Raw genomic sequence first — 19034 nt, 5'->3', positions numbered from 1 at the left:
TTACATGTAAAGACTGCCATTTTCTACAGGGGATGTAAGCATTTCAGATTTTAGCATTACAGGGGTCCAGAAACTAATCCCCAGGGAAATCAAGGGACAACTGGATATATTCCCTATTGGCACATATGTAGTGCACATAAATGCATAGCAAAAGGCCTGGAAGGATTTATACCCAGTAAAGAGTGGCTACCTCTGGGAAAAAGGGAGCAGGGAGTGGCCTAGGATTGGCTTGGATGGAGGCAGGGGATCAAAGGAAACTTCGTTTCTCAGTAATGCTTTTATTTTTCACAAAAAGGATATGTTTATTATTGTTTTGTGGAATTTAAAGATAAATTTAAAATAATGCATACTGGTCAGGTGTGGTGGCTCATGCCTGTAATCCCTGCTACTCTGGAGGTTGAGGCAGGAGAATCACCTGAACCCAGGAGGCAGAGGTTGTAATGAGCTGAGATCGCACCATTGCACTCCAGCGTGGGTGATAAGAGTGAAACTCCGTCTCAGAAAAAAAAGAGAAAGAAATGAGAAAGCATACCACATATACTTTTGGGGAAAGAACACTCCAGAGACTGAAGCAGCATGTGCAAAGGTCCTGAGGTGGGAATATGTCTTGGGTGTTGGCAAAAAAAGCAAGGAGATCCATGTGGATAGGACGGACACAGCCAGGGAGACAGGGAGGGAGATGAAATCAGAGGCAGGCATGTGGGTAGACCATGGAGATGCTTTAGGTCATGGTAAGGAATTTGGATTTTGTTCTGAGTGAGTGCTCATATAATAACTCTGGCTAGTGTATGAGAAATTGACTCGGTGGACATTGAGGAGCTAGGGTCAGAAGAGACAAAGGAGATCCATTAGCCTGATGATCAGCCTTTTCTGATTGCTTCTGTTTTTTCAGCAAAATAATGAGCCACGTCATCAGCTGAGAATGAGGGGATGGAGGGCAAAGGGCATTGGAGGTTGGAGGAGAGAGGCTTTGTGAAAGAGCTGGCCAGGAGAGTTGGTGACTGAGTTGACCATGGGAATATATTATAATTGCAAGGCTGTGCTGATGACCCACCTGTGGTTTGAGAGTCCCAATGAACCCAGTCAGCAAGGACGAGTGGATTTTCCAACAGTACAGTCTCCAAATCATTTCCATCTTTCTAACCCTTGATTCAGGGCTTCATCATGGCTCCCTAGACTCTTTTATAGTCCCTCACCCTCTTATGTCCACACTTCCCATTTGATCTAGCTTAGATTCCATTGTCCATCATTAAAATCACCACAGCTGCAGCCAACCACAACTCCCTCACGCTTCTCCATGACCACGGTAAGCACTTGACATAATCCCAACCCTGGTTCAATCCCACGGTCTTACTACTTTGCACCTGTACTCAGTAGCTAAGATAAAGTGCTGGGATTACAGGCGTGAGCCACCATGCTCAGCCAAAGAGTTGGGGTTTTTTTAGTTTTGTTTGTTTTTTGCGGGGGACAGAGTCTCACTATGTCACCCAGGCTGGAGTGCAGTGGCATGATCTCAGCTCACTGCAACCTCTGCCTCCTGGGTTCAAGCCATTCTCCTGCCTCAGCCTCCTGTGTAGCTGGGATTACAGGTGCCTGCCACCACACCCAGCTAATTTTTATATTTTTAGTAGAGATGAAGTTTCACCATGTTGGCTAGGCTGATCTTGAACTCCTGATCCACCTGCCTCAGTCTCCCAAAGTGCTGGGATTACAGGCGTGAGCCATCGCACCCGGCCAAGAGTTTTTATTTAACGTTTTTAAAGTGAAGTTTGCAAGTGAAAGTGGTCAGCAACATTAATTCATTTGTATTTTTGTTTTGTTTTTTGTTTTTAGATCTAGATCTGCAGAAAGCAACATTAATTCAGTACACTTTTCAGCCCCTACTATATGCATGCACTATTTCCAGGGCCAGTTTGAGGGTCCCAAACATGTAGATGACAAATTCCTAGTCTTTTACTTGGGGAGACAGGCCCTCATGAAACCTGGGCCCCAGGCCCGGTGTAGTGTCTCACACCTGTAATCCCAGCACTTTGAGAGGCAAAGGGAGGAGGATGGCTTGAGGCCAGGAATTCAAGACCAGCCTGAGCAACATAGTAAGAGCCTCCCCACACCTCTACCAAAAAATGTTTAAAAATCAGCGGAGTGTGGTGGTGCGTGCCTATAGTCCTAACTACCCAGGAGGGTGAGGAAGGAGGATCACTTGAGATCAGGAGCTCGAGGCAGAAGTGAGCTAAGAAAGTGCCATGGTACTGTCGCCTGGGTGACAGAGTGAAACCCTATCTCAAAAAAAAAAAAAAAAAAAAAAAAAGGTGCCCCAAAGCAGCAGCCACATGAATCCCTCATTGTGAAGTTAAGACTCTTTCTGTCAAACTTCAATGCCATTTAAATTAAGATTCCCTGCAACACCATTTTTTTTAATGCTTTGTGAGCTAGGTGTGCTGGCTCACACCTGCAGTCTCAGCACTTTGGGAGGCCAAAGTGGGAGGATCACTTGAAGCTGGAGTTCAACACCAGCCTGGACAACATAGCAAGACCCCATCTCTGCAAAAAAATACAAAAATTAGTTAGGGGGTGTGGTGGTGTGCACCTGTAGTCCTAACTACTCCAGAGCCTGAGATGGGAGGATTGCTTGCACCCAGGAGGTTGAGGCTGAAGTGAACCAAGACTGCACTACTGCATTCCAGCCTGGACAACAGATAGGGACCCTGTTTCTAAATAAATAAAGTAAAGTAAAGTAAAAATGCTTTGTAACTACCTGTTAACTCCTAGAACAGAAACTGCTGTCTGGACTAAGAATGAATCTGCATTCACATCACACTCTGGTGTCAATGTCAGAAGAAACTGACAACCAGCATACCCTCTTTCTCCACCAGTGATATTTACGTGGCACCTTAGGTCAGAGGTTGCAAACTGGAAGCGACTGATGGGATCAGGCCTGGGGCATGTGCTGCCTGGCTGACATAGCCTTTATAAATTTGAGCCAGCAGTTAAAACTAACATGAAGGAGGCTTGCAGCAGCGTGGGGTGGGGAGGGACTCATGCATGGGCGCATAGCCACCACACCCCACCCCCATCCCCTGCACTAGCAAGGTCCCCTGGAAAAAAAAAAAAAAAAAAAACTAAACATGAAAACAGTGATCTAACATGAAAATGCAGACATCTCTGATTGGCAAGAGTATGGAGGAGATGGGAGGAGTGGCTGGCTGGCCCCTTTAGGATGGCATGTAATCACAAATAAACCTCAGAATCCTATTGGCAGACCACTTACACATGGCAGGCCACGCACAGGTAAATGTCTGACCTCTCCCCAGAGCCCCCCATGGTACGGTGTTGCCGGAATGCTGGCTCCGTAGGTCTTCCTGCCGACTCTCCTCTTCCCAGCGACCCCTAAGGATGATGGCATACAGCAAGGTGGAAGAGGATTTTAAGGTAGACCATAAACCCTTCAACAATATTTTTTGACCCCAAATGATTGGTTCTAAGAATTCAAGGGTCTATAGAAGCCAGTTCTTTGAAAGGGAGCAGAGCCTTCACATTAAAGAGGCATCTGTTTAATTCAGTGATTCAGTGACATCAGTGTGTTGCCAAATTGTCTTCCAATGTGGCCACTTCCCTCTAATGAGAACCTTTATTTGTGTCTAAATTGAATTAAACTTGTCTCTTGACTCAGATGAATTACAGGCCACAGCACACAGAGAACCCAGGGAAGAGATTTTCGGTGTCTATCTGTAGTCTTAGAGGACCTACAGATATTTAGGATGGTGCTGGAATCCTGGAGATGGAAAGTGTTCCATTAAAAAGAGAGCCCGAGTGTGGTGGCTCACACCTGTAATCCCAGCACTTTGGGAGGCTGAGGCAGGTGGATCACCTGAGGTCAGGAGTTTGAGACCAGACTGACCAGTATGGTAAAACCATCTCTACTAAAAATACAAAAATTAGCCGGGCACCGTGGCATGCAACTAGTCCCAGCTACTAGGGAGGCTGAGAAAGGAGAATTGCTTGAACCTAGGAGGCGGAGGTTGCAATGAGCCAAGATGGCGACACTGCACTCCAGCCTGGGCAGCAGAGCAAGATTCCATCTCAAAAATAAATAAATAAATAAATAAATAAATAAATAATAAAAAGAAGAAAGAGTGCTTGTTTCAGCAGCACGTATACTAAAATTGGAATTATACTGAGAAGACTAGCATGGCCCCTGCACAACCATGACATGCAAATTTGGGAAGTGTTCCATTAAAAATTAAAAAAAAAAAAAAAAAAGAAGAAGAAAGATCCTGTTGAAGTGATGGCCCTTGCTAAAAAAAGGGGGGGAAACAGAAGAAAGAAAGTTCTATACTCTGCAAACCAATGAGCATAACATTTTGCAGACACTATTCTAGAATGGATTTTAAGGAGGAGAGGGTACTTCTGTGTCCCAAGAAGAAAAATGACTCATCACCATGACCCAGCTCAGGTTAACCAAGAACAAATCATGTCAGCACAGCCCTCACTTCCTTATTCCATGGTTTATTAGTCTAAGAAATCTAAGGAAGGAAAGAAGCAAGATAGATCCAGATAAATAGTCCAGGAAAAGGCCACTTAAATAAATTCACTTATAAAGGAAGCCAAAATTCCCTATTAAATGGTGAAAAAAGGTATTTATCAGGACTTTACTCTGGAAGATAAAACTTAAAATAATGTTAAGAAATTTTTCTTGTATTTTAAAAATATAAGAAATTATATTTATTTGAAATTATATTAATTTCAAATAAATTAATTTCAATTATATTATTTCTTATATATAATATAAGAAATTATATTATTTATTTGACAAGTATTTATTGGCCATGTATTATGTGCCAGCCTCTGGCAAGTGAAAATGTGACAGTGAACAAAGGAGACAAAGCCTCGGCTCTAGTGGAGCTTATAGTCCAAGGGAAGACAGACCAATGGTTAAATACATAAAAAAGCAACATAGGCCAGCATGGTGGCTCACACCCTGGAATCCCGACACTTTGGGATCACCTGAGGTCAGGAGTTTGAGACCAACCTGGCCAAAATGGTGAAACCCCATCTCTACTAAAAATACAAAAATTAGCCAGGCATGGTGGCGGGCACCTGTAATCCCAGCTGCTCAGGAGGCTGAAGTGGGAGAATCACTTGAACCCACTTCAAGTGGGTAGGCAGAGGTTGCAGTAAGCCAAGATCGCACCACTGCACTCCAGCCTGGGTGACAGGAGAGAAACCCTGTCTCAAAAAAAAAAAAAAAAAAAAAATAGGCCGGGTGTGGTGGCTCAAGCCTGTAATCCTAGCACTTTGGGAGGCTGAGGCGGGCAGATCACCTGAGGTTGGGAGTTCAAAACCAGCCTGGCCAACATGGAGAAATCTCGTCTCTATTAAAAATACAAAATTAGCCAGGTGTGGTGGCGCATGTCTGTAATCCCAGCTACTCAGGAGGCTGAGGCAGGAGAATCACTGGAACCCACAAGACAGAGATTGCGATGAGCCGAGATCATGCCACTGCCCTCCCGCCTGGGCAACAAGAGCGAAACTCCGCCTCAAAAAATAATAAATAAATGAATAAATAAGCAAACAAACAATAAAATAAAACCTATTATAAAAAGGCTACTATAAAAGCACTTTTATAAACCTAAACTCTTCTCTGCAGCCTTCCAGGCCCCACCTCATCTGACTTGTGCCCACACCTCACACTTCCTCTCACCACCTCTCCTCCTGGCTCACTCTGAGCACCACATGGGCTGTCAGCTGGCTCTGTCCTCAGAGATTCTGCTGTCTGCATCGCTCTCTCCTCCAGGGCACAGCTGCCTGACTCCTTCTCATCATCCACATCTCAGCCCAAATGTCACATCCATAGCGAGACCTTCTCCAACTCCCATCTGGAGCAGTTTCTCCTCCAGCCCTCTTTCTATAGTTTGGCTGTATCCCCACCCAAATCTCATCTTGAATTGTGTCATGGGAGGGACCTGGTGGGAAGTGATTGGATCATGGGGGCAGTTTCCTCCATCCTGTTCTCGTGATAATGAATGAGTTCTCACAAGATCTGATAGTTTTATAAGTGTCTGGCATTTCCCCTGCTTGCACTCACTCTGTCCTGCCACCCTGTGAAGAAGGTGCCTGCTTCTCCTTTGCCTTCCAGCATGACTGTAAGTCTCCTGAGGCCTCCCCAGGCAATGCAGAACTGTCAGTCAATTCAGCTTCTGTCCTTTAATTACCCAGGTTCAGGTATTTCTTCCTAACAGTGTGAGAATGGATTAATATACCTCTCTATCTCATTACCCTGTTTTGTTTTCTTCACAGCAATTATCTTTATCACTAGCTAGTCTATTTTGGTTTTTAATTTGTATTTTTTATTTTTTAAAAATAGAGATGGGTCTTACTATGTTGTCCAGGCTGGTCTTGAACTCCTGGGCTCAAGTGATCCACCCGCCTTGGCCTCCCAACGTGCTGGGATTATAGGCATGAGTCACCACGTCCAGCCTTTATAATAGGTTTTATAATAACTTTTTACAGTTATTATAAAAGTGATGGGAAGCATTGAAGGGACTGAATTCGAAGAATGACACAGTCGATGTATTTGCTTCAGTGATCACTGGGGCTGCTGTGTGGACATGAAATGGCCATGAAGGCAAGAGCAGGAGCAGGGATACAGGTCAGGAGGCTGTCCCAGGGCCCTAGTGAGAGATGTGGCTGCCTGGGCTTGGGGTCCGATGGTAGTGGAGAGATGGACTGGAGTTGATTTAGGTTATAGTTGGAAATTAGCCCCAACAAAACTTGCAATTCCAACTGATGTGGGGGCAGGGGAGGGCAGAGGCAGAGACATCAAGAATAACTCAAGATTTTGGCTTGAGCAAGCAGCTGACTGAAGCTGCCATTTACAGAATGAGGTAGGGGAGACTTAAGAAACAGTTTTGCAATCAAGAAGCCTGTTTTCAGGCACCCAAGTCTGAAGGCTATTAAACACTCAAGAAGAGATGTCAAGTAGACAGTAGGATAGACATCTGAAACTCAGGGGACAGGCCAAGACTGCAGATATAAATTTAGGCGTCAACTGCATGTAGATGCCATTTAAAGCCAAGGGACTGAATGAGATCAAGGGACTGAAATCACTTAGAAGGGGGGAGATGTGGAGGAAAAGAGGACCAGGACACAGCTCTGGGGCATCCCAACATTTAGAGATTGAGTCTTGGAGGGGAAGCCAGGCAAGAGGACTCCAGCCAGCTGGTTCTTAAAATAACAATAATCACAAAAATGAATCAATCAGCTGTTGAGGAATTTTTGCATACATTTTTCTGGTAAAATTATATGATCATATAATAAAAAATTGGTCGATTCAGATTTGACTTTCACAGCACAATCATAAACAGTGTAATTTTGGCAAAAATAGCTGAGGTCTTTGTTAATTTTCCCAGGTGTCTCTCTTACCTCTTTGATATTCAAATCATTCTCATTTGAAGTATCTTTTTGGTCCTTATCCTCATAGATTTTTCTCTCATCTAATGCTGCTATTCCCTCATATGTCAATGGCTTAGCAAATGATTAGGGCAGTTCCCCAAAATTGCTTTCCTAATTTTTAAAAAATCTTTCTTATTTTGCAAGACTGACAGTTTCACTTTGCCATCAATATTTATGTAATTTATGTTGCATTGTGCTGTTGTAACCTGACAACTATAGAGAAAATAATGAACAAAGACTGTGACACAATGGGCAGTGGTGGAAGCTTGGTTTTGAAAGGAATGGATGTGTAGTCAGTTTATGAGTGATTAATTTTGTATCATAATGATGTTAGCTGTCTATGGTGGAGATAACTAGCTGTCCACCAAATCCATTCTCCCCTTCTTTATGCAACAAAGTCAACAGCATTTCCCTACCTACCATTTGGCTAGGTGTGGCTTTGTGACAAAGTGAACAGCAGTGACATGCCACTTTCATGCCTGTCTGACAAAAATCACTCACATGTGCTCCTTTGTGTGTTTTCCTCTTCTTTGACTGGATGCAGATGACAGTGGGGCCCTGGAGAATGACAGATTTACAAGATGGAGACAACCTAGATCCCTGAGTGACTGCATGGAGGATAGCACCCCCACCAACTTGAGCACCCTGATTTCTTGTTACCTGTACTAGAAATAACATTTCATCATGTAGAATCATTAAACATCTGAGTCTATTTGCTACAGTGGCTCAGTCTGTCCTAAATGACACACTGCTCTACTTAACTTCAGGAACGGGATAATGAATACTCAATAATGAGGAGCCCCTTATAGATTTCAGCAAGATATTGATTACTTCCTGTAGACTACACTATTACTTTGTGTAGACAAGGCTGAGAAACAAGGATGTTGCTGACCCAGGTCAGAGAAGTAGTACTGACTGAACAACCAAACCTAAAGGTTAGTGAATCACTGTCCAACCATATACATTCCTTTGGGCTTAATTATCAGTTCTGTCCTTTTCAACATTTGTAGTAGTGACTTGGATGAATATAAAGACTGCTCACTTCCCAAGCTTGCAAAATCCACCCTGGATTGGACAGTCATGATCCACAAATATCTTGGCATTTTATTTGCATTGTGTTGTTGTATCCTAACAACTTTGGAGAGAATAATGAATACAAACTTTGACCCAGTGGGCAAAAAGGGGAAAGGTGGTACACTAAACTGAATATGGTAAAAATCACTGGAGTTAACTGTAAGGTCCTTAACTTAGTTTGGAATAAACTAGAACAAGATAGAGAAGACATGGCTTAAAGCAGCACATTTTTTAAAAGTTAGACATCTTAGAATGCATTTCTACAAGCACTGTGCCTATAATAAAAAGGTGATAATCTCATGCTTTTCTGCCTGGGTGGGGGGACCTCCCTCTCAGCATTTTTGTTGTCAAATGCTACACAATACAGGAAATGTGCTCAGAGGAGAGTGCTCAGAACTGAGAAGCATCAGGAAGATGGATTTATGGTGTGTGTATGTGTGTTTTAATAGAGACAGGGTCTTACTCTGTTGCTCAGGCTGGAGTCCAGTGGTGTGACCACAGTTCACTGTAAACTCTAATTCTTGAACTCAAGTGATCCTCCTGACTCAACCTCCTGAGTAGGCAGGACTACAGGAATGCGCCACCAATTTTTTTTGTAGGGACAAGGGTCTTACTATGTTGCCTAGACTGGTCTTGAACTCTTGGCTTCAAATGATGCTCCTGTTTCAGCCTCCAAAAGCATTGGGCTTACAGGCGTGAGCCACTGTACCTGGACAATTTTTTTAAAACATTCTATTGGATAAATCTGTTCAATTATTAATTGGGCTGCCTCAATAGCAGTGAATCCCCCATCTCTGGAAGTGTCTGAATAAATTTGCATATAAAATTACTGTTATTCAGTCATTTTAATCTACAAGAATGGCAATTTCATATGGTTCAACCTAATATTTGGTGGAAAGGGTAGAGGATGAGTCAAGCAATTGATGTTTTAGGAGCAAGTGACAGAAGCACATCTCAAACTGACTTCACCAAAGGAAAGGAGAGGTAATAGTGGAGTGGAAAGTGTATTGGCTCGTGTAACTGAAAAGCCCAAGTAAATTTAGCTTCAGGTATGGTTACATCCAGCATTCTCTCTCTGTCTCTGCCCTGTCCTCCTCTGTGTTGCCTCCCTTCCCAGACACACCTGCCCCTTGTGCTAAGCAGCTGGGCACTAGCAGCTCCAGGCTTATGTTAAAGCAGCTTAACAACCCCAGCTAAGAGTCTCTCCTCACCAGTAACTCCTGGGACTAACTCTTATTGCACTGATTTGGCTCATACACTCTTCCCTGAATCAATAACTAAGCCCTCAGTTATTGACTCAGGGGCAGGGAGTAAAGTTACTCATTGGCTTGGCCTCAATTACAAGTTGCCCTGGAGTCCAGAGGAGGGTGGGGTGAGAAAAGAGGGTGTTCAGCCACAGGGGCTGAAAGTAAAGAAAGGGTGACTTTCCAATGGAAAACTGAGGTGCTACAGGTTGGCCTGAAAATGAAATGGTGTGTTGGTTCTGAGTCTATTTGAAAAATATGTAAGGAATAGAAAGATGAAGTGAACCAACCAAGTGAATCACCGGGGGAAAATGTGTTCTGAGCAGAGAGAGCAGCTGCTGCTCATGCGGGAATGAGCTAGGTGGGTTTGAGGAACAGAAACCAGGTCGGTGTTCCATTATCTGTTGCTGCAAAACAAAACATCAAAACGTAATGGCTAAAAGTAATAACTGTTTTATCTCTTCAATTCTGTAAGATGACTAGACTCAGCTAGAGAGTTCTGTTCCGTGTGATGCTAGCTGGCTGCCGTCATGTGGAAGGTTGACTAGGCTGGAACATCCAAGATGGCTTAGTCACATGGCCGGCAGTCAATGCTGCTGGCTGGGGGCTCATCTGAGGTTATGGCCCAGGGCTCCTCAGTTCTCCTCCATGCGTCTTATCTGTGAGGCTTTTGGTTTCTTACAACATGGTAGCTGGATTCCAAGAGAGACAGCAGAAGCTGCTAATCTTAAAGCCTCAGCTCAGAAGTCCCAGAACATTAATTTAATCGCACACAATCATGGAGCCAGCATATTCAAGGACGTGACATTAGCCTATAGGAAGGGAAGAAACTGGTGGCCACCATCTTGGCTTCCAGCCTTGGGGAGTAGGACTGGGCCATAGTGAAGGGCAGAGTGGTGTGCAATGGAATTGGAAAGGTAGGAAGGGGCTGGATCAGGGATGTGGCAACTATAATCCACAGGCCAAACCCAGCCCATTGGCTGTTTTTATAAACAAACTTTTGTTGGAACATAGCCACATTCATTTGTTTACCATATTGTCTATGGTAGAGTCTAATAGCAGAATCGAGCAGTTGCAACAGAGACCACATAGGTTCCCAAAACCTGAAATATGTTCTATCTGGTCCTTTACAGAAAAATCTACTGATGCCTGGGCTAAGTGCCTTGTAAGTATTGTTGAGGAATTTGAATTTTATTCTAAGTGTGGTGGGAAGCCACCAGAGGGTTTTAAAGCAGTGAGCCACAATATCCCACCTACATATTTAAAAAATTCTCTCTGGGAATGGATTATTGGAGGAAAAACATGAAAGCAGGGAAACCAGTTAGCAGACTATGACAGTAATCCAGATGAGAGATGATAGAGTCAAAAACACAAGTGTGTGAATTTTGCACATGTATTCAGGAGAAGCGGCCTGCAGGACTTATTAAGCCTTTGGCTATGGGGATGAGAAAAAGAGAGGAAGAAAGGATGACCTACATTTTTGGCTTGAGCAACTGGGTAAAGGGTGGTATTATTACCAAGCAGAGGAAGATCAGGGGAAGAGCTTATTGGGAGAAAAAGCACCAAGAGTTGTTTTTTTTTTTTTTTGAAGACAGAGTCTCACTCTGTCATCCAGGCTGGAGTGCAGTGGTGGGATCTCGGCTCACTGCAGCCTCCGTCTCCTGGGTTCAAGCAATTCTCATGCCATGGCCTCCTGAGTAGCTGGAATTACAGGTATGCACCACCACACCCAGTTAATTTTTGTATTTTTAGTGGAGACCAGGTTTCACCATGTTGGCCAGACTGGTCTCAAACTCCTGGCCTCAAGTGATCTCCCAAACTCTGCCTGCCAAAGTGCTGCGATTACAGGTGTGAGCTACCACACGCGGTCAAGAGTTCTTTTTTGAACATACTAACTTTGAGGTTTTTGTCAGATATCCAAGACACCTGACAAAAACCTCAAAGTGAATATGTTCAAAAGAAGCTGAACACTTGAGACTGGAGATCAAGGCATAAGTTTGAGAATCATCAGTAAACAGATAGTATTTAAAGCCAGAGGCCTGGAAGGAATATTTCCAGAGAAAAAAATGGAGACAGCCTAGGGCCTGGGAAAATTAGAAGCCAACAGCAGCAGAAAGTCAGTAAAAGAGAAGAAGTAGGAGTGGAGAGGAGAAAACCAGGAGACTGTGGTTTCATGAAAGTCCTGGAAAAAACATTTCAAGCGGGAGGGAGTGGTCCACTGTGTCTAATGCTACTGGGTAGTGGAAGAACGGGTGGACAGAGAAGTGACCACAAAACTCTGTGACACGGGCCTTTCTGAAACCTTGACCACAGCGATTTCAGCGGACGGGACCACACCCTGATTGACACCATGAAATGTGGACAAATGGAGACAGCAAAATATAGAAAGACCTGTTTTGAGAAGTTTTGCTATCAAATGAACAGGTCAGAGTCACAGATGTTCACTGCAGGCTCATGAGCTTGAAAGTCTCTTTCACTACTAAAGAGCATTGACTCCGTGGAGCACCTACTATGTGCCAGCACATTGCTTGTCCAGGATCCCAAGGAGGAATTTCTTTCTAATGGCTTATTGGGAAATTGGATGAAACACAACAAAAATACATATCTATAGCTTCAAAAAAAAAAAAAGGAGAAGAAAATTTCAGCCCTTGAGAGGCAAGTGAAGATTTTCAAACAGGTTTCTCCACGTTGTAAGGAGACCTGCAAACCCATAAAACCAGCAGTTTCATTTCTGCTGGGTATGAACTCAAGCTCTTCCTTCCACACTTTCTCAAGGAAGCTTGTTCACGCAAACTTCTGAAATTTGCTACCAAATATAAATGTGCAATCTGATGAATAAGCAGATTTTTATAATCAGAACAAAATGCATCTTGTAGAAGGATACAAAGTATTATTTGTGCTCGAATATTTTGTTATTTGTTTCTGGAAAACATTTAGTTTCTCATGACTAACTTCCAGGACAAAAGCACACACTCAACACACAGAGCAAGTACAGACTGTAAGAAAGACATGGACACAATTTTGTATCTAATTTCACTTCCTGGTAATCTTCAGGGAGATTCACGTGATCTGAATCTGAATCTCCACCTGATCATCTTCAGGTGGAGATTATCACACTTTGGGAGGCCGAGGCAGGCAGATCGATTGAGCCCAGGAGTTTGACACCAGCCTGGGCAACATGGCAAAACCCTGTCTCTACAAAAAATACAAAAATTGTCTGGGCATGGTGGCACATACCTGTAGTTCCAGCTACTAAAGAGGCTGATGTGGGAGGATCATCTAATCCCGGGAGGTCAAGGCTGCAGGAAGCTGAGATCATGCCACTGCACTCCAGCCTGGGCAACAGAGTGAGACCCTGTCTCAAAAAATTAAAATAAAAAAAAAGAAATCACCTGACCCCAAAGTCTGAGCTCTGAACCATTTGCTATACTACTTTATAGAGGTGCAAGCTGACTCATTAGGTTGCCTGTCTTCCTGGATCTATAAAATACGTAATCAGCAAAGACATGGAATCAGCCTAAATGCCCATCAACAGTAGAGTGGATTTAAAAAATGTCCAGGTTCGGCAGCTCACACCTGTAATCCCAACAGTTTGGGAGGACGAGGCGGGTGGATCACCTGAAGTCAGGAGTTCAAGACCAGCCTGGCCAACATAGTGAAACCCTGTGTCTACTAAAAATACAAAAATTAGCCAGTCATGGTGGCAGAAACCTGTAATCCCAGCTACTCAGGAGGCTGAGGCATAAGAATCGCTTGAACTCGGGAGGCAGAGGTTGCAGTGAGCCAAGATCACACCATTGCACTCCAGCCTGGGTGACAGAGTGAGACTCTGTCTCCAAAAAAAAAAAAAGAAAAGAAAATGTGGTACATATTCGCCATGGAATTCTATGCAGCCATGAAAAAGAATGAGATCATGTCCTTTGCAGCAACATGGATGGAGCTGGAGGCCATTATCCTAAGTGAACTAACACAGGGACAGAAAACCAAATATCACATGTTCTCATTTATATGTGGGAGCTAAACACTGAGTACCCATGAACACAAAAAAGGCAACAACAGACACCGGGGCCCACTTGAGGGTGGAAGTTGGGAGGAAGGTGAGAATTGAAAAACTATCTATCAGGTACTGTGTTTCCTACCTGATGAAATAATCTGTACACCACACCCCTGCGACAGGAAATTTACATATGTAACAAACCTGCACACACACCCCTGAATGTAAAATAAAAGGTTTTTTAAAAAAATTTTTTCAAGTTTTTCACGCGCTGGCTCAAGCCTGTAATCCCAGCACTTTGGGAGGCCGAGACGGGCAGATCACGAGGTCAGGAGATCGAGACCATCCTGACTAACACGGTGAAACCCCGTCTCTACTAAAAAAATACAAAAATCTAGCCGGGCAAGGTGGCGGGCGCCTGTAGTCCCAGCTACTTAGGAGGCTGAGGCAGGAGAATGGCCCGAACCCGGGAGGCGGAGCTTGCAGTGAGCTGAGATCCGGCCACTGCACTCCAGCCTGGGCGACAGAGCGAAACTCCGTCTCAAAAAAAAAAAAAAAAAGAATAAAAGAAACAAAAGAATGACTACTGCATAGAGCAGCCAGTTGTTTTTTTTTTAAAGGCATATATGGAATCGTGACAGGAGCCATATTTCTGTCCTTGCCCATGAACTTGTTTAGAATCACAGCTGATATAACTTAGTTATTTGTCCCTGCACAAATCTCATGTTGAATTATAATACCCAATGCTGGAGATCGGGCCTATTGGGAGGTGTTTGGACCATAGGGCAGATGCTTCATGGCTTGGTGCTATCTTCATGATAGTGACTTCTCACAAGATCTAGTCATTTAAAAGTGCATGGCACCTCCCCCACACATACTTTCTCTCTCTTGCTCCTGCTTTCACCATGTGACATGCCTGCTCTCTCTTTGCCTTCCACCATGATTGGAAGCTCCATGAGACCTCCCCAGAAGCAGATGCCACTATGCTTCCTGTAGAACCTGCAGAACCATGAGCCAATTCAACCTCTTCTTTTTTTTTAATAAATTACCCTTCTCAGGTATTTCTTCATAGCAATGAAAGAATGGCCTAATACAGAAAATTGGTACTGAAGAGTGGGTCATTGCTCTACAGATACCTGAAAATGTGGAAGAGACTTTGGAACTGGCTAACAGGCAGAGGTTGGAAGAGTTTGAAGTGCTCAGAAGAAAACAGAAAAATGAGGGAAATTTTGGAATTCCTTAGAGACTGGTTAAATAGTTGTAACCAAAATGCCGATAGGGATATGGACAGTGGAGACCAGGCTGACAAGGTCTCAGATGGAAATGAGGAACTTATTGGGAACTGGAGCAAAGGTCACACGTGTTATGCTTTAGCAATGAGCGTTGCTGCAGTCTGCTCATGTCCTAGGGATCTGTGGAAGTTTGAACTAAAGAGTGATGACCGAAGCTGGGCACCGTGGCTTATGTCTGTAATCCCATCACTTTGGGAGGCTGAGGCAGGCAAATCACAAAGTCAGGAGTTCAAGACCAGCCTGGCCAACATGGTGAAACCCCGTCTCTACTAAAAATACAAAAAATTAGTGGGGCATAGTGGCGGGCGCCAGTAATCTCAGCTACTTGGGAGGCTGAGGCAGGAGAATAGCTTGAACCTGGGATGTGGAGGTTGCAGTGAACCGAGATCACTCCACTGCACTCCAGATGGGGCAACAGAGCAAGACTCCATCTCAAAAAAAAAAAAAAGTGATGACGTAGGGCATCTGGCAGAATAAATTTCTAAGCAGCAAAGAATTCAAGAAGTGGCTTGGCTGCTTCTAACAACCTATGCTCAGATGAGGGAGCAAATAAATGACCTAAAGTTGGAATTTATATTTAAACAGGAAATGGAGTATAAAAATTTGGAAAATTTGTAGCATGGCCATGTGGCAGAGAAAGAAAAAGCTTTTTTGGAAAAGGAATTCAAGCAGACTATGGAGCAACTGTTTGCTAGATAAATCTGCACAACTGAAAGGGAGCCAAGTGTTAATAGCCACAACAGTGGGGAAAAGGCCTCAAAGGTATTTCAGAGACCTTCTTGGTGACCCCTCTTATCACAGGCCCAGAGCCCAGAGGCCTGAGAAGAATGGTGTCATGGGTCTAGGCCCCACTGCACAGCCTTGGGACACTGCTCCCACATCCAGGTGCTCCAGCTCCAGCTGCGGCTCAAAGTGGCCCACATATAGCTCAGGCCACTGCTCCGGACAATGCAAACTGTAAGCCTTGGTGGATTTCATGTGGTGTTAAGCCTGCAGGTGCACAGAGTGCAAGAGTGGTGGTTCCTTGGCAGCCTCTGCCTAGATTTCACAGAATGTATGGAAAAGGTTGGATGTCCAGGCTAAAGCCTGCTGCAGGGGCAGGGCCCTCACAGATAAACTCTGCTAGGGCAACGTGGAGATAAAATGTGGGGTTGGAGGCCCCAAACAGAGTTCCAACCAGGACACTGCTTAGCGGAGCTGTGAGAAGAGGCCACCATCCTCCAGACCCCAAAATGGTAGATACACTGGCAGCTTGCACCCTGTACCTGGAAAAGCCACAGGTACTCAACTCCAGCCCATGAGAGCAATCTCAGAGATTGCACCCTGCAAAGCCACAGGGGCAGAGCTGCCCAAAGCCTGAGCAGCCCACTCCTCACACCAGTATGCCCTGGATGGTGAACATGGAGTCAAAGGAGATTATTTTGGAGCTTCAAGATTTAATGACTGCCCTGCTGGGTTTCCAACTTGTGTGAAACCTGTAGCCTCTTTCTTTTGGCCAATGTCTCCCTTTTGGAATAGGAAGGCTTACCCAATACCCCCACTGTATCTTGGGAATGACTAACTTGTTTTTTATTTTACAGGCTCATAGGTGGGAGGGATTTGGTTTGTCTCAGATGAGACTTTGGACTTTTGAGTTAATGCTAGAATGAGTGAAGACTTTGGGGGACTGCTGGGAAGGCATGATTATATTTTGCAGTGTGAGAAGGATATGAGATTTGGGAGGAACCAAGGGCAGAATGATATAGTTTGGATATTTGTCCCCACTCAAATCTCATGTTGAATTGTAATCTCCAGTGCTGGAGGTGAGACCTGGCGGGAAGTGTTTGGATCATGGGGGCAGATCCATAATGGCTTGGTGCTGTCTGTGTGATAGTGAGTGCTTGCGAGGTCTGGTCATTTAAAAGTGTATGGCACCCCTGCCTCCCCAACTCTCTCTCTCTCTCGCTCCTTCTTTCACCATGTGACACCTGCTACCCCTTTGCATTCCGCCATGATTGAAAGCTTCCTGAGGCTACCCCCAAAGCAGATGCCTCTATGCTCACTGTACAGCCTGAAGAACCATGAGCCAATTAAACCTCTTTTTTAAAAAATATAAATTACCCAGTCTCTGGTACTTCTCTTTTCTCTTTTCATTTCTTTTCTTTTTTCTTTCTTTTGATGGAGTCTCACTCTGTCACCCAAGCTAGAGTGCAATGGAGCAATCTCAGGTCACTGCAACCTCTACCTCCAGGTTCAAGCAATTGTCGAGCCTCAGCCTTCTGAGTAGCTGGGATTACAGGTGTGCACCACCATGCCTGGCTAATTTTTGTATTTTTAGTAGAGATGGAGTTTCATCATGTTAGCCAGGCTGGTCTCGAACTCCTGACCTCATGATCCACCCACCTCAGACTTTCAAAGTGCTGAGATTACAAGCCTGAGCCACGTCACCCAGCAAGGTATTTCTTTATAGGAATGCAAGAATGGCCTAATACACCAGCTCTGCTCTTTATGAAGCTATACGACTCTAAATCACTTAATCTCAGTGAGCCACAGTTGCCTCATTTGTCAACTAGTGATAATAGATCTACTGGACATTTGTGTATCAAATTAGCAAACGTAGATAAAGGTCTGTGTTCATGCTCTGAGTATAATACATGGTAGTTATCATAAAGAATAATATCTATGAGTAGAGTACACCCAGCCTTTCTCAAAAAGATAAAGCTATGTTATCAACTATTAAGAAGGGTCTCAAAAAAAAAAAAAAAAAGAAAAATAAGAAGGGTCTCATATCTCCTGAGTTATCCTACCTCATAGTCAGGATTGCCTGTCTATCCATTTTAAGAATAATCTTGGCTGGGTGCGGTGGCTCACACCTGTAATCCCAGCACTCTGGGAGGCCGAGGCAGGCAGATCACAAGGCCAGGAGTTCAAGACCAGCCTGGCCAATATGGTGAAACCCCATCTCTACTAAAAATACAAAAATTAGCTGAGTGTAGTGGCGGACACCTGTAGTCCCAGCTACTCGGGAGACTGAGGCAGGAGAATTGCTAGAACTCTGGAGGCGGAGGTTGCAGTGAGCCAAGATTGTGCCACTGCACTCCAGCCTGGGCAACAGAGTAAGACTCCGTCTCAAAAAAACAAAACAAAACGAAAGAATAATCTTGGCTGGGTGTAGCCATATATGTCTGTAATCCCAGCAATTTGAGAGGCTAAGGTAGGAGAAGCACTTGAGTTCAGGAGTTCAAGACCAGCCTGGGCAATATAGCAAGACCTCATCTCTTGCTAAAAATTAAAAAAAAAAAAAAAAATAGCCAGGCATGGTGGCACATACCTGTAGTCCCAGCTACTTGGGAGGCTGAGGTGGGAGGCTCACTTAAGCCTGGGAGATCGATGCTGAAGTGAGTTATGATCATGCCACTACACTCTAGCCTGGGTGACAGAACGAAATCTTGTTTCTAAAAAAAGAAAGAATAATCTTGCTGTCTGAGGAATCCTATAGTAGGCAGTGTAATTTTAAGCAAGTACCCTCGAGGGTCACAGACTTTAGTTATTTTGTTATTTATTTATTATTAAGAAAGGATCTTGCTCTGTCACCCAGGCTGGACTGCAGTAGTGTGATCATAGCTCACTGCAGCTTTGAACTTATGGGATCAAGCAATCCTTCCACCTCACCCTCTTAAGTAGTTGGGATTACAAGCACACACCACCATGTCCAGCCATTTAAAAAAATTTTTATAGAGACAGGATTTCACTATGTTACCCAGGCTGATCTCAAACCCCTGGCTTCAAGCAATCCTTCTGCCTTGGCCTCTCAAAGTACTAGGATTACCAGATGTGAATCATCACACCCAGCTGAGAGTCACAGGCTTCAGAAGGTCATCTGTTGGCATAGTAAAGTGTCTCCCATAAATGGCACCACAAGGCCTTCCTGCTAAGCAACCCCAACCTCTCCTCTACCCAGTCCCAAACCTCGCAGCAGTCATCCAGACTCGCATTGGT

General features: G+C 44.2%; 1 long non-coding RNA gene and 1 other non-coding gene across 2 annotated transcripts; both read left to right on the top strand.

Moving 5' to 3' along the window:
* The first annotated feature begins 4133 nt into the window (after window positions 1–4133).
* On the top strand, window positions 4134–4240 carry LOC114676509 (U6 spliceosomal RNA). Its single transcript, XR_003727580.1, has one exon. It is a non-coding gene; the product is annotated as a U6 spliceosomal RNA (small nuclear RNA).
* A 1846-nt stretch (window positions 4241–6086) lies between these two features.
* LOC144339434 (uncharacterized) lies at window positions 6087–8169 on the top strand. Its single transcript, XR_013414457.1, has 2 exons — window positions 6087–6143; window positions 7997–8169. It is a non-coding gene; the product is annotated as an uncharacterized LOC144339434 (long non-coding RNA).
* The last annotated feature ends 10865 nt before the right edge of the window (window positions 8170–19034 follow it).

Source organism: Macaca mulatta, chromosome 2 (assembly GCF_049350105.2).
Source record: "Macaca mulatta isolate MMU2019108-1 chromosome 2, T2T-MMU8v2.0, whole genome shotgun sequence".
In the NCBI taxonomy this organism is placed as follows: Eukaryota; Metazoa; Chordata; class Mammalia; order Primates; family Cercopithecidae; genus Macaca; species Macaca mulatta.
Note: the sequence above shows the minus strand (reverse complement) of the source record. Positions and strands in the feature narration are given on the sequence as shown.